Raw genomic sequence first — 16797 nt, forward strand, 5'->3', positions numbered from 1 at the left:
CGGACACAGAAGGGAAGAAGGGTTATTGGGTTTTTGGAGCACAGACGGTTTGGTTTTTGGATGCCATGACACTTTTGCAGAGCTGAAGCACCAGTAAAGTGGAATCCCCTGATATGAGACCTTATTTTGGAAACTACACCCCTGAAGGATTTATCCAGGGGTACAGAGAGCATTTTTAACCCCCAAATGTTGCTATAACTTATTATCCATAAATGAATACGCAGATGATTGTGAAAGGTGAAAATGACCATTTTTCCAGGAATCTGTCATTTCAGTGCGTAATATGTTGTGCCCGACTTGTATCAGAGATGAACGCTCTAAAAGCTGTTGTGCCCGGGATACCTGCTTACCAGTGTTTGGAGTGTGTATCTCTGCTGACATAAGTCGGGCACAACATATCAGATACTGAAATGGCGAATCTCTGGAAAACTTCATTTTTAACTTCTCATTATCAGCCGCAATTTCATTTCTGGACACCAAATAAATGCAACACTCAAGGGTTAAAAATGCTCGCTACGCCACTTGATATATTCCATCAGTGGTGTAGTGTCCAAAATGCGGTGACATGTCTGCAGATTCCACTTTATTGGCAATTCAGGGGCTTTGCAAAAGTGACGTCCAAAAACCAAACTGTGCTCCAAAAACCAAAATAGCGCTCCTTCCCTTCTGTGCCCGGCTGTACCCAAACAGCTGATTCTACCCACACATGGCATTAAGTCCGTTATCCAGGGTACACCAGTGTCATACATGTGGGCATACACCGCCATTTGGGTACACAGCAGGGCGCAGATGTGAAGGAGCGCTATGTGCTTTTGGAGTGCAGATTTAGATTGTTGGTGTTTGGACACCATGTCATATTTGCCGAGACCCTAAAATTTCCCCTACAAAATGGGGTCACTTCTTGGCGAATTCCAGTTTACTGTCACCTCCAGGGCTCTGCAAAAACAACATGGCGCCCCGAAAGTCCCTCTAAATGTGTACCCCAAAAGCTAAAAAGCGCAGTGCTCCTTCCCTTCTGCACCCTGCTGTGTGCCCAAGCAGCACTTTACACCCACATATATAATTTTCTGCCCCTCGGGATGGCCCCTTAATAGTTTTAGGAGTGCAGGTCTCTGACAACACAAAGTGGGTGCAACGTATTGGGCACCGAGATGGCAGATTTCTTTAAAAATTTCAATTTTCATTTTGTACATTAATTTTTGGAAAGCATTTTTAGGCTCAAAATGATAATACGCCTTTATTACATTCCTTGATGGGTGTAGTTTTTAAAATGGGGTCACATTTGAGGGGTTTCCATTGTATTGGTACTTTAGGGGCTCAGCAAATGCGACATGGCCCCTGAAAACTATTCCAGTCACATCTGCCCTCCAAAAGCCAAATGGCGCTCTTCCCATTCTGAGCCCCACCATGTCCCCATACAGCAGATTATGGCCACATAGGGGGTATTGCCGTGTTCAGGAGAAATTGTGTAACAAACTGTGGGGGGCTTTTTCTCCTTTAACCCCTTGTGAAAATGAAAACTTTGGGGATAAAGGGACATTTTAGTAATTTTTAACCTACACATCCCTAAGTTAGTAAAATCTGTGAAACGGCTATAGGGTCAAAATGCTCACTATACCCCTCAATGAATACCTTAAGGGGTCTAGTTTATAAAATGGGGTCATTTATGGGGATTTTCAATTGTTTTGGTAACTCAAATCTTGTTTGAATGTGCAATGGGCCTAAAATATCTGCAAGCAAAATTTGTGTCTTGAAATCCAGTTGGTGCTCCCTTCTTTTTGGGCCCTGCCGTGCGTCCGTACATAGGATTAAGGCCACAAAGTGTACATTTTTGAACACGGGAGAAATGGGGCCATCTATTTTGGGGTGTTTTTCTTCATTTTCATGTGTTATGTGCAAAAAAACTGCCTTTAAAATTACTCTTTTGTGTAAAAAATATGAGAATTTTTTCTTTGACGCAAATTCTTTTAAAACCTATGGGGTCAAAATACTCACTATACCCCTCAATGAATACCTCAAGGGGTCTAGTTTATAAAATGGTGTCATTTATGGGGGTTTTCAATTGCTTTGGTAACTGAAATCTTGTTTAAATGAGCAATGGGCCCGAAACATTTAGAAGCAAAAATTGTGTCTTGAAATCCAGTTGGTGCTCCCTTCTTTTTGGGCCCTACCGTGCGTCCGTACATAGAATTAAGGCCACAAAGTACATTTTTGACCATGGGAAAAATGGAGTCATCTATTTTGGGGAGTTTTTCATGTGTTATGTGCAAAAAAACTGCCTATAAAATGACACTTGTATAAAAATATTAATTTTTTTTTTGTTTGACGCAAATTTTCTCAAAACTTATGGGGTCAAAGTACTCTCTATACCCCTCAATAAATATCCTAAGGGGTCTAGTTTATAAAATGGGGTCATTTATGGGGGTTTTCAATTGCCTTGGTAACTGAAATCTTGTTTGAATGTGCAATGGGCCTAAAATATCTGCAAGCAAAATTTGTGTTTTGAAATCCAATTGGCCCTCCCTACCTCTTAGGCCCTACTATATGTGCGTACATAGGACTAAGGCCACAAAATGGACATTTTTTAACACGGGAGAAGTGGGGTGATATATTTTGGGGTGTGTTTCTTCTTTTTGATGTGTTGTGTGCAAAAAAACTGGCTTTAAAATGACATATATTAGAAGAAAATGAAAATGTAATTTTTTTCATCATTTGTAATAATTGTTGCAAAACAATATTTGTTTGATCAAAATGCTCACTATACCCCTCAAAGAATACCTGAAGGGGTCTAGTTTTACAAACTGGGTCATTTAATGGGAGGTTCTGTCATTATGCCACCTATTCCTGTCTGCAAACAGAGCTTGGTACAGGAAAAAAATGACAAACTCAAAATTTCCAAAATTTGCTTATAAACTTGATAAACTTGTAAATTGTCTAAGTTACTCAAATATGCTAAAATTATTTCAAATATGCTTGAAACACAAAAGGAACATTTGGAAATATATAACTACTAACTTTTTTGCCCTGTATTATTGTGTATATGTGAGATATCGCAGCTGAAAATAGAAAACATTGAAAAATTTTCAAAATTTTCAGCATTTGCAAGTTTTTAAATAAATTTACGCAAGTTATATCAGTCTAATTTTACCTTCTCAGTAAAGTACAACATGTCACGAAAAAACAATATCAGAATCACTTGGATGCGCTATAGTGTTACAGAATTATTCACTGATAAAGTCACACAGGGCAAATTCCCAAAATTTGGCTTGGTCATTAAGGTCCAAAACAGGCTGGTCACTAAGGGGTTAAAATCTGCATTGAGTGTATACAGCCTGACAATTGCTGTGTATCCCCCTTATGTTTGGGGAGGGACACCTTTAAAAACTGGATTGAGCGTATACAGCCTGACAATTGCTGTATAACCCCCTTAGGTTGGGGGGTACACACTATAGAGAGCTGGATTGAGCGTATGCAGCCTGACAATTGCTGTCTATCCCAGGTAGGTTTTGGGGGTACACACCGTGGAGAGCTGGGTTGAGCCTATATAGCCTGACTGAATTGCTGTGTATCCCACTTTGGCGTTTGGGGGTACACTCCGTGGATATCTGGATTGAGCGTCTATCAACTCCTCTCCCTGCAGTATAGCTCTGAAAAGAGCTGTTGTTTTTCTTCAGTTTTTCCCTGCCTAGCAGAATCTAATCCCTCTCTAGCCCTCAGCAGCACGTCTGTCCCTACCTCTCACCAAGCCGCAAAATGAGACGGAGAAGGCGGTGACTGTTCTTATAAATCCGAGTTCACCTGAATTCGGCAGCCGATGGCTTTTTCCAATTTTTTTTCAATGCCTACGTTGTCGAATTTCCTGTCCCACCTCCCCTGCACAGTTATTGGTGCAAAAAAGGCGCTAGGGAAGGTGGGAGGGGATATGAATTTTTATTGCGTTTGCCGCGTGGTTTTCGATTGGAATTGAATACCTCGAACAGCCTGATATTCGATCGAATTTTTTCTAAACATCTTAGTGGTGACAATGTTGTTGTATTGATAAGGCTAGGTTCACATTTGAGGAGACCTCTCCACAGATTCCGCCTAAAATCAGTAAAGGGAAAAGTCCTATAAGACCGTCTATGGGTATCCGCAGATAAACATATTTTAAGTGGACACGCTGTCTGCCTTTTTTATCCCCATGTTGACCTGAACAACAGAGACCTAAATGCTAGTATGAACCTAGTGTAAGATGTCAGTGGCTACAGCCATAAAGACAGGAACCTTCTATGGTCTGTCGCTTGTCAGAAAACTAGCCATGATTTCATGATTGTGGTTGTGTTATTTTGTGCTGCATGTGTCCCTGCCTAATAACCTATCTGATTTTGCAGCAGAATGCAGTCAGATGACACTTGGAGTGACAATCAGCTGTCATCTGAGTACATTCAGTTATGTATTTGCCTCTATGGGGGCTTCCAATCCGTTCTATTCCGATGAAATGGAGCAGGAAAGGACATGCCATATTTTCCAAATGGTCCATTGGACACCCCTTTGGACTTAGCATGTCTAATGATAAATAACTTAAGATAAGATAATTCTTTAATAGTCCCACCATGGGGAAATACATGTTCTACCAAGTTCATCAACTTTACTGGCAAGTACAATCTTATTAAATTTTTTAAGATTTAATATACACAAAAAGTCTGGTGCTTACAGAAAAAAAGATTTATTAAAAGATAAAAATACAAGCAAGCAATGTGCAAAAGAAAAATGGAATAAAATAAATAATGCCCTTCTTACAAGCCCCGTCAAGGAGATTGGCGTAAGAATTGGACTAATGGACAAATCAACAGGCTGGGATGTATCGCCAAGTATCTGACAAAAAGGGTCCTGTCCATCATCTATTTTTGAAAGGCCCCTAACCCAGCCTCTTTTTAGAGTCTCCCACCAGTGAATAGGGCTGGCTAATAACATATGCCAAATCAAGACAGATTTAGGGAAGATGCCATATCTCTGGGTGGGTACCATATATAGGTATGATATGCCCAACAAGGTATTTATTTATTTTTTTTACCAGGCATACCAAACACTAAGTGTAAATCATACTCTTTTCTGCCAATACATAATTTGGAGTGGTTGTTAGTGCCACTGCTATCCATGCTTTAAATCAGAGATTCATCCAGATACCCCAACCATTGTTCTGTATACAGACTGTTATGAAACATGAATTATGACACCAGTACCTTTGATACCATAATTCTCCTTTGTAACCTATACAGAGTTTTGTCATGCTTCTGTGAAGATAGACCATGTCCATGTGTTATTGTCTCCCTTCAGGATGGCTTGGGGCATATCTGGTGAGGAAAAACCACCACAAACAGTCCGTGTACAAAGTTCACTAGTTCTGGGAATCTATTCTCCATAAGTATGCGGTGTGTTTCACATTAAGTTGAAAAGAGGAAAATTGATATTTAGCCCTGTCTTTGGATTGTATTCTTTTATGAATGTTCCAGATGTAATATGTTGTGCTGACTGACTATGTGACGAATCATCAAAGACATATGATTAATGTATATTTTCAAGTTTTTCCCTTTTTCCCTCCAGATTCTAAGTCAGTGGAAGGAACTTATAAACTAAAACCCAAAGATTGGATGGTGATAAGGAGATATATGAGATTCAATGGTCACTTCCGGTTCCTGTTGATCGCCAGTACAGCTGTGAGAGTATAAGGAAAACCTTAAACCTTCACCCACTTGATGATATTCTTAAAAATAAATGGGACAATAAACTGTTAGAGGATATGGACCTTGAGAAGAGAGAATTTGAAGACTGTTGGATCTATCTGAACTTATATTCCTGTTATGTTTCTATAGTTATTATATCCATATTGTTTATAGGTCTGACAATAGTCAATGTATATGTTTTTTATAAGATCTGAAGGGTATTTCCTTACAGTCCGGTAGTGAGAGATAGGGACAGACATCCCACCCTGCATTCCCTTTGTCTGGAGCTGTTTCAAGGGGGGACTATTAAGGTCATGTGTATATACATGCTGGTAACTATACCTATTTTACTGCCAATGAAACATCTGGAGTCAAACTAGGCATATTTGGCTCTGACTTCTGCATGAAAAACTCTACCACACCCTCCTCCTCTCTCCAAAACCTACTAGCTATAGATATGATCACAGCAGAAAGAGGTGGAGTCTGCTCCATGATTGGTGAAGAATGTTGTACTCACATTCCAGATAACACTGTGTAGAAATTTCAGGGAAAGAAAAATATAATTTAGGGGGGAATGTGAAGGTAGACCATGTCCATTCTTATTTTTATACATGCTTTATACTGCTTAAGAAATTATATTTTTCTTTGTGCAACGTTTACACATTAAGATGGCGCCTGTATCCAGTACCGCACCCAGATGCTGACGCACATGATCGTCATGTGGTTTACAAGAAAGACAGTATCATTTCTCGGGAAATCGAAAGCTAAGAGATGTTGAAATTTGAGAGCCAATGACTGATCGCCAGTGTATTCGGATACAAGACGTATATGCTTACAGCCTGCCGTTATCTTATCTTTCTTGCATTCCTGTATAAAAACTGTAACTTCCTCAATAAACCTCAGTACTGTGTGAGCAGGCATCACGCCCTATGCATGGACTGAGATGAAAACTGACTCAGTGTGTCGGGATTCATTCTAGCCAGCGCGCACATGCATGATTGATTTGGAGCAGGTGACTGACCACTGGAAGTGACCCGTATTCTGGCGGAGGTCATTCCCTCAACACTTCCACACTGAAAAGGTAGAGAAGGTGTCTGGTCTATAAGTCACACATGAAGACTCTTTGTCATGTTGATTGGTTAATTATCTGGCTGTTTGTGATTTAATTAACACCCTGTCTTAATTAATGACCTGCATTCTGAACTATTTATTGAGGACTAAGTTAACATAGTCTAACTTAGCCAGCTGTGTCATACTGACAATCGCTGACTTCTCTGAGGTCCTGGGGACCTGACTAGTTAAGTCCAAAGTTCCTTGTGAGGGTCAATAGAGAAGAAGAGGAAGATCCTTTAAGTGGATTTTATCATTTAAGACACATATCATCTATAAGTGTCAGATCATTGGGGTTCTGACCACTAGAATCCCTCATGATCAAGGACAATGGGGGCCCAAAAGTCCTCCATGTATGTTTCTTGCATGTGAATGAAAGGCAAGTGTGTTCCATGATTGGCACTCCAGTCAATGGAGATCTGGTTGGTCATATGCACTGGCTCTTTATTGGCACTGGCTCTTCTGATAGGTGAGTGTCCCAGCAGTAGGAAATCCAACAATCTGACACTTATCCCCTATAATGTTCCAAGTTCCACTTTCAAGGTATGGCGTCCCAACATACCAAAAATAAAAATATAGAAACAGAAAGTCATTATATGTGTCCAATAAGCAATTAGACCTCAAAATAATTACTCTAAGCTCTATTTGGCCGTGATATACCTGTGCCACCTAAGATGGAAAAAGCTAAGAAATATCACTTAGTAGATTCCATTAATTTGTAGAACTTTGCATGAATAGGCTAAGGTTATTCGTTACTTTTCTTTAACCAAATGTGTATTCATGAGAACGGCTAAAAGACCATTTCCCACTGCTAAAAGACGTGTGCCGGAGACACATTCCCTGTCATTACTCCCAAAGCCGCTTACCCACCACACTTTAAGCTTTCCATGAAACTAGCAGTGAAATGCGTCTGTCTATGAATACGACCCCTGTGATGGCTTGCTGACTCCTCACTCTTCCTTTCCCTTTGCAGTGGAACCTTAGCAGTTTAGTGAAACCACTTTAGAACAATGTTAACTGTAAATAAATCTTTCTGCATTTCCTCTTGTCGTATCGCACCTACTCAGCAGCTGGTTCGAACGCAACTACCTTGATCTAGCACGTTGCGCTGTCAAAATATGACATTACAAGCAGATGGTTTGAATACAAAACGATTAAGTGGAGCGCATATTAACACAGTACAACACCATCAGTCAGAAGTGGTGGACTAGCCTTCATAGGAGCATTATTCCGTTTACACTGGTGTGGGGGTGGGAGACGAAATATGACAGTGTAAGCAGATGTTGAAGATGTTAGCAGAACAAACGTCAGGAAAATGTCCTGTGCTGACCACATATTAACACTCAAAAATGTTTTTACCCAACACCGGGGCGCCGCAGAGCAGCCAACTTTCTAAGGTGTTATTGTATTTCACGGGCTAGATGAAATGCTTCATGACTGAGGTATGCTTTGCAATGACTATAAAACATTCAACACATCGATTTTTTTGGCCTCAGACGTAAAGCCAAACTTTTGCTCAATTTGAAGCAGCATTCCACTAAAAATTATTTTATTCACTTCTGGAAAGGAGGTAAAATTTATGTGTGGAGGTGTAATTTATGTGGGGCAGTCAACCCAATGAAATTTCAATATGAGGGGAGCTTAAAGAGGTTGTCCAGGCAAATTGATCATTTTTATATAGGCTGGAGTGAGGTGAAAAAAAACCAAAAAAAAAAAAACAATACTCAACGGTCCCCGCTGCTGCAGTGTCCTCCTAGCAGGGTCCAGTCCTGCTGATCCAGCATCTTCTCAAAGTGAAACTGCTTGCCGTTCTGACATCATGGATTCTTTTAACTGAAGCTGCTGATTGATCAATCAACGGCCTCAGCAGCCCTCAGGGAGAGACCCATGATGTCACAGGTAGGGATTAGAGATGAGCGAACACTATTTGGATCAGCCGATCCGAACAGCACGCTCCCATAGAAATGAATGGAAGCACCTGTGGCGCTGACCGGCCGGCGTCACAGGTGCTTCCATTCATTTCTATGGGTGCGTGCTGTTCGGATCGGCTGATCCGAACAGTGTTTGCTCATCTCTAGTAGGGACATCTTATACCCTTCACTGAGGCTGCTGATTGGTCTCAGCGTTCACATGCGGCTGGGACTTCCGCCACATGTCAACGCTGGATCAAGAAGACTGGAGGCACCGGAGCATCGAGGAAAGGTGAGTATAATTTTCTTTAATGTTTTTCACTGCCTCTGGCCTATTTAAAGAGTAATGGCCTGTATTGAACTGCAAGAGTGGCTACCCAAAAATGGCCGCCAGCCGGCTCCTGTATTGAACTGCAAGAGCGGCTACCCAAAAATGGCCACTGGCCATTATTGGGAAGCCGCTCTTGCAGTTCAATACAGGAGCCAGCCGGCGGCCATTTTGGGGTGGCCTCTCTATGCTCCTCCATAGAACTACAAGAGCAAGAGAAGCCAGAAGAGGCGGAGTTGCTGCAGAAGAAGGAGGCGGTGCAGAAAAGAGCTCTCGGGCAGCAATGGGGTTGCGCTCATCGGCCTTTCAGCGCTGGGGCCCGCCCTCATTGCTGCGGAGAGCTCTTTTGCATACTGGTTAAAACCGGTATTTCTACGGAATGGCGCGGCGGAGACCACGTCTAAAGGTAGGAGACGAATAGCCTTTCTTAAGGCTATTCCAACGTGTTCATTAGAAAAAAAAGGTAGTTTAATGGTAGAATCCCTTTAAGCTCAATCCACATTACATGTAAACTGACTAATTTCACCAATTTCAGAAATCACTGCTGTAAAACTTTATGTGAATGATCAAAGATTAATCAATACCTGGTGATAAAATAGTTTTTGCAGATTTAGACAGGTCTATTATGCTTGATATTTCATATGCCAGTTCTAAACAAAAATCCATTGCAATAAATAGCGCCATACCTCTTAAGAAATTTGGATCATCTTAAAACTGCCCTAAAGACAGAAAGTGAAGGCACAGATTTGAATTTAAATATTCGCCATTGATAAATTCTTTTGGAGTTTCCTACGTAACTTCCTACTTTTCTTACCACTTTTAAAAAGTCATGAGAAGGGGAATGTGGGAAGATGGTAGCAGCAGCAGACCAAGACAGTCAGAGACAGACGCAAAAGTTCCAGTGCAAAAGGTTTTACCCTATATGTTTATTTTCCAAACAAAAAACTGCAAAACAAAATAAGTCTTAACTTTCAGGCAAAAAAATAACAGAAATCCTGCTCATCTGAGCTACTAACGCTGGGTTCACATCAGTGTTCAGTCTCCATACTCAGGTTTCCGTCTTCTGCTGGCAGAAGACGGAAACCTGTCAGACCATGTCCGGTGTCAGACTTGCATGTCCGACTTTGTGTCCGGTTAAAAAAACTGGTTTTGCTGTGGAGAGCAAAAAATGCTCACGGGCGCTCACGGCCGGACACTTTTCAAACCCATTCAAATGAATGGGTTTAAAAAATGCCTGCAGGTTTTTCGTTTCCTGCCCAGTAGGACAAGAAGTGGTTAACAGAACAAGCCTTCTGACAGCCAAGGTATTGTAAATTACTTGTGTTGTAACCCCATTTACCACATATAATTGAGGAATCTGGGGGAGACATAGGAACCTTCGGGAACCTTTCCTGTCACCTTCTCACAGGAGACTTACAATATTTTTTCTAGCAAATATGGCATATACCAAAATATGTAACTTTTAAACACTAAAGTCTATTCTAAAAACATTAATAAGGCTGAAGCCCCACATTGTGAAAACGCAGCGGTGGAAATGCAGAAGCAAAAAATACTGCATGTTACATTATCTGCAAAGTAAATGGAATTCTGGCCTCTGGGAAGGTCGGGCATGATGTTAAAGGGAGTGCCCCCTAGTGGGCTGCATGACTGAGGCACTGACTTCCTATTTACATCATGGAAGACAGATTTGCATACTTTTCCCATGATCCCTCAAAGTGGAGCGTCTATGGCTTAATAAGACTCCACACACCTACATGGTGATCTCTCCCTAAGGTGTGGCGATATCCCTTAAACCTATTCTTATCCATACATTGCAGAAGAAAAGCAGCCGTGGAAACGCTGACGTTTTCGGTATAAGTATAATACGGGCATAGAGTCCACACAGGAAAACTCTTCTCATTTGAGAGCAGGTTCACATTAAGCAGAGGTGACAGATGTGTCAGATGACAAGTTTGGAGGTGTCATGGCCTCATGTTGTCCAAGTGAGTAGGCAATTCATGGATGCTGATGGGATTGATGCCATTGGCTCTCTTTGTCCCTAAATATCCGCAGACTTAAATTCAGCTGAGAACATCTGAGATATTATAAATCAGCTTATGTGATGTCAGCAAGAAATGCCACAGACTATCCAGGAATGCACTTAGATCCTAATCCAGATCTTGGATCTTCTAGGGTACAACCTGCCATTTTATCAGGCGTATGTCCAGTGCATACAAGCACGTCACATCAATACACACATGAGTCGCCATGAGGAAACGCATGCAAATTAGATCCATTTGTGATTTCAATTTTTTCTTTGATTTTCAGGGTGATTTGGAATCAAGCCCTCATTTGGTTGAATATTTGGGTTTCCATTTAATCCTTTAATCAATTACACAATTTATATCAATAAATTTGTCAACATGAATCTTTCATTCACTGAGCTTCATTGTGTCATGAAAGTGTTTCCTTAATTTTTTGGAGCTTGGTATAAATAGTGTATGTATCATTGTGAATAATAGACTAAACAGATGTTACTGTATCCATTGAATATACAGTATAAGTCCTAGACTGTACTACCTCTTCCAGGGATGGTACATACATACATGCACTGTCTTCTACTACTGATGCTTGCCACAAGCCATGGAAACTTCTTGGCATACTCCGTGTGATAAAAGATTTATTTCTGAGTACACGTGTATAGAGTGTGAAGGATACCATCATAGAATCTGAGTTACAGACACAGGCATTCCCTCTTGGGGATCTGGTAGTAAATCAGGATTGGAGTTTCCTATAATCAGCTTGACGCCCCATCAATGCTGGAAATATAAGATCAGATTTGCCAACCTCAAGCTGAATCATACTTTGGCTGGATTGAGCGGTGAAATTCTTAACGCTTCCAGAAAGCGATGTAATATTAATATAACCATTTGGATTTGGGGAGTGCGCACATTATATAAAGTGTAAAACGTCTCAATCATTTGTTCACTTTGGTCCCAGATAATTTGTTTTGCTCCAATATTCCTTAGAAGGCTCCCATCATTGCAATCCAATGAAAACTAAGATTTGCTGTATGATGATGATCAAGTATGCGAGCCCTTGGACATCTGTGGGTGGTTGAACCCAATTAGACAGGATTTTTTGGTCTATTTTCACAGTTTTCTTAACTTTTACAATGCAATAAAAAGATGAAAATATATTTAACACTGTTAGTAAGTAAAACCACATTTCCACATTAACAGGCTTTCTAACCATTCCAATTTCTATAGCACACATGCGCATTGGGTGAGAATCAAAAGGTTAATAGCACACCAATATCGCACTGCAGTGCTGTGACAAGGAAAGACAGAGCCCCATAGCGAGCTTTTGACTGGGGCTCCCCTCATGGCACAATGCCCCCTTTATTTGCCCTTACACGTTCAGCATTCCTTTGCACACTTTTATAGGATAGGCCATAAGACTACATGCACCATATGTTATGTATGGGTCCATCAATAATGGAACAGATGGGTATGTGTACTATCCATAGAAAAAAAAATTAACAAAACAGTAAATGGACAGAAAATATGTTGTGTACATGGAGACTAATATCCTGCACCCAACCTAAGCCTACACTTAAATCAACATATCATTCTGGCTCCTTACTAAGCCTTCGGCCCTCTTCAATGACATCACAGATGTGGGTTATGTCGGTATCATTATGTGTCGTGATGCCGGTCTAACCTACATGGGAGTCACACTGGAGCCCAGGAGAGGTAAGTAATACAGGTTTTTATGTTTTCTCAACTCCCCTGGGCCTCCGACCATTGCCACGGGCCCTACTTACCAATCCCCACTCCTTGCCAGGGTCACCTATGCTTCCATTTCAGTGATGTGATATGGGAAGGCCGGGGCCCCTTGGAGGCCTGAAGTGGAAGCAATGAATACATTTTTAAAAAGTGATGCCTTCTAACGGAACCCAAACCCACCTAACGGGGTTCAGAACAACCCAACTCCTAATGTTCCACAGTGACCACACACAGTATATGTTCCACAGTGTCTACCCACAATATAATGCTCCACAGTGTCTCAACACAATATAACATGCTCCACAGCATCTGCACACAGTATAATGCTCCATAGTGCTCCCCCCCCCCCCACAGTATAATGCTCCTCAACTCTCTCAACACAGTATTAGGCTTAGTTCACACGGAGTTAACGCACGCGCATTCTGACACGTATACACGTGTCAGAATGTGAGCGCTCAAAACAGATCCTATTCATTTCAATGTGTCGGCTTACGGGCGTATAACGCGCGTAATTTTGCACCCTCACAGTATAATGATCCTCATTGCCTCCCCAGAGTATAATGATCCACAGTGGCCAAACAGAGTATAATGCTCCACTGTGTTCCCACACAGTATAATGCTGCACAGTGCCTCCACACAGTATAACGCTCCATAGTGCATTCACACAATATACAACATAATGTACCACAGTGTCTCAACATAGTATAAGTGCCTCCATGTCAGATAATGCTCCACAGTGGTCCCACAAATTATAATGCTTCATAGTGCTTCCCAAGGTATAGTGCTCCACAGTGCCTCATTACCATATAATGTTGCACAATGCCTCCATACCCTATAATGCTCAAGAGAAGCCCCACACAGTATAATGCTCCACAGTGGCCTGCAATATAATGTTCCATTGTGCCTCCCACAATAAAATGCTCCAAAGTGCCTTCCACAGTATACTGCTCCACATTAGCCCCACGCAGCATAATGTTCCACAGTGGCCCCACACAGTATAATGCTCCAAAGAGGTCGGGAGTCTCAAGCTGTTTTATTAGTAAAAATGGGTGAATCTCACAAAATTTGTATTGACTAATATCTGCGAGGTTTCACCAGGCTAATTTCAGTAAATTATTGTACTTCAGGCTCTCCTCAGGTTCCATTGTATAATAAGTGGAGGCCCAGGAAAGGTGAGTAAAAATAACACTTTTACTCACCTTGTCTCACCTCTCTTAAGCATCCTCTAGTCGTCCAGCATTCCTCTTCATGCCTCTTGTGATGTCACAAGCCCTGTGTAGCTCAACACTAAGGCTTGTAATTAAGCCTCAGCAGTCAATTAGGCACAGTGTTATAACATCAGCTAGCCCCATAAGGCACAATCACAGAACTTTGTGATGACCCCCAGGGTCCATGATGCCACAGGCCTGAGGAGGACACTGAAACATGGCCGGATGTCCAGTATAAGTGTTTTTTTTATTTTTACTCACTTCCCCTGGACCCCTCTGAAGGCTGTGTAGTGCTCTAATACAGATATGGCTGTTGATTTCATGACCCACAGTTTAAGATAGGCCATCAATATGAAAGTCCTGGAAAAACATTTTTTAAAGCACTCACATGTATTATAGAAACTTGTAAACTGAAGATGTTCATTGACTACTATGGGAGAATATTCTAAGCTTACTCTGTGGCCTGTGCAAAAGTTTTTGTGCAGGGAGAGAATTGGGATGTGGCCTTCACCTATTGTGAAATATGTGATCCTGTGTTATCTATATATAGTATATGTATTACATTTTCACTGTAATCCTATCTGTGTTAATAATCAAATGACCCACAGAAAAGTGATATTTGCAAAAATGAAAGTGTCAGCCTATTATTATACCAGTAAAAACAGCATATTTCATTTTTTAAATATATAACGACTATCTGTCTGGTAAGTAAAGCATTTCACGTTTTGAAAATTGCAATTTCTCTTCCAAATGTCCATCAAATTTCCTATATTTTTAATGAATAAATACAAAAATATTGATCAATGTTTACCACTAATTTGAAGTACAATGTGTCACGAAAAAACAATCTCAACATCACTTGCATAAGTCAAAGCATCTCAAAGTTATTGCCATATAAAGTGACAAATGTCAGTTTTGAAAAATGAGACCTGGTCCTTAAGGTACTATTAGGCTGTGTCCCCAAGGGGTTAAAGGGGTGGTCTAGGACTAGTGAAAAAGTACTGTTTTTTTTCTTGTGCATGGAATGTGTTGGACAGAATGAAGCTGGTACAGTAGTCAGCTGATCATCACCAGTCCAACAATAGGCACTTCTGGAAAACACCTGATTTTGCCAAGGGAAGCCATTGTCAGTCATTTTATTTAACAATGTAGTATTATATGGCAGGCTCATGAATGATTGTCCATGACAAACAACGAATACTCAAAAAGGGAACATAGCCAGTGGTTGTTTTCATGGGACAACCCCTTTCAGTGAAATGAGAAATACCAGATACAGTCCATGAACAAGAGTAACAATGTTTCTAGACCATTTCTTCTAATTCTGGTCACTTCTGTAAATGATTCCTACCATTGACCAGGTATTTGAGCCTGTGTGAGTTAATGGTACCCTATAGGTTTCAGTTTGCATATAAGAATTGGCTCTGACAAGTCTGTTACACTTTGATGGTCCATATGGTCAATCTATTTCTCTCAATGACTTGATCATGAATGTTATATGAATGAATATATCTTCTCTATTAATATATCTATAACATTGAGAGCTCGACTCGAACTTCTCCTTGTAACATAGCAGCACACTTTTTCGAGTTGTACTAAATATTTCTAATACAACCAATAATCCTCATTTCCTGTGGCTTTCACCTCATATGTTACAAATAACAGTGCCGGCACACCCAGAATGAGGTCAGACAGAGACTGGCCGGATAAATCGAGAAAGCAGCTTGGCATCCGGCAAAGTGCTGGCCTTTAGAGAATAACATAACCCTGAACTATGAGAGGCTTTGCCCATACATTCAGTGTTTGTGGAGCTGTAGGCTTGAGGAAGGAAAGATCTTCAATATAACGACAAGGGACTGGAATTATTTGTGCACAGCAGACAGTTTGGCACGACCGGCATATTTGGGTTTTAACTTTCTGCCAAGCAGGCCAGCAAGTCACAGTACTTAGGCGTAAACTGATGAAGGAGACCATTTGCTCCAACCTAACCCTAAGATATGATCAGCGGTGTCATTACATTTTATATATTGAAGGAAAGGTATTATTTTATATTACTTTAAAGTGGTATTTCACCAACAATATTTTCAGAATGTCATACTTTGGGCACAAGACTTCTTCGACACCGCAGCAGTGTGCCACATTAATAGGATATTGCACATGGGACTGTTGGTTGCTTTTGATCTAGAGCTCGGCTATAATTTACACACACACACCCCCCCCCCGTATATTGGAGCGCAGACATTGAGCTCATTGTGTTCATCCTTTATTTAAGCCACGTCCGTCACAATTTAACATTGCAAAAAATTAAAGGAATTTTTTTTAAACATTGATTTTATTAAGAATTATAAACTATACAGAAAGAAAATACATATAATTATTGTATGATACAATCTAAGGATTTTTTTAGACGCCTTCAAATAAGATTCAAATGGTTGACCAAAAAAACTAGTACGCATATCTATTAGATTGAGTGATGTTTCTGTATTGATCATTTTAATGTGTGGTTTCCAGAACAACCTATTAGATTCAGGCTAAATACCTATTAGATTATGTAATGTTCCAGTACTTACACCATTCGGTATCCCACTGTCTCAGAGTGATGATGTGGCTTCAAGAAAATTGGGACTATGGCAGTCAACCAATGGCTGTAGCTGTGAAGCAAGTCACTATCGATCACACTTCACATTAGCGACATCACTATAGATTACACCTAACTCTGGTGATATCACATAGCTGAAAGTGATGTATTGCTTTATCTGGTAGGCCACATGTGAA

Source organism: Leptodactylus fuscus, chromosome 6, assembly GCF_031893055.1.
Source record: "Leptodactylus fuscus isolate aLepFus1 chromosome 6, aLepFus1.hap2, whole genome shotgun sequence".
Classification (NCBI taxonomy): Eukaryota; Metazoa; Chordata; class Amphibia; order Anura; family Leptodactylidae; genus Leptodactylus; species Leptodactylus fuscus.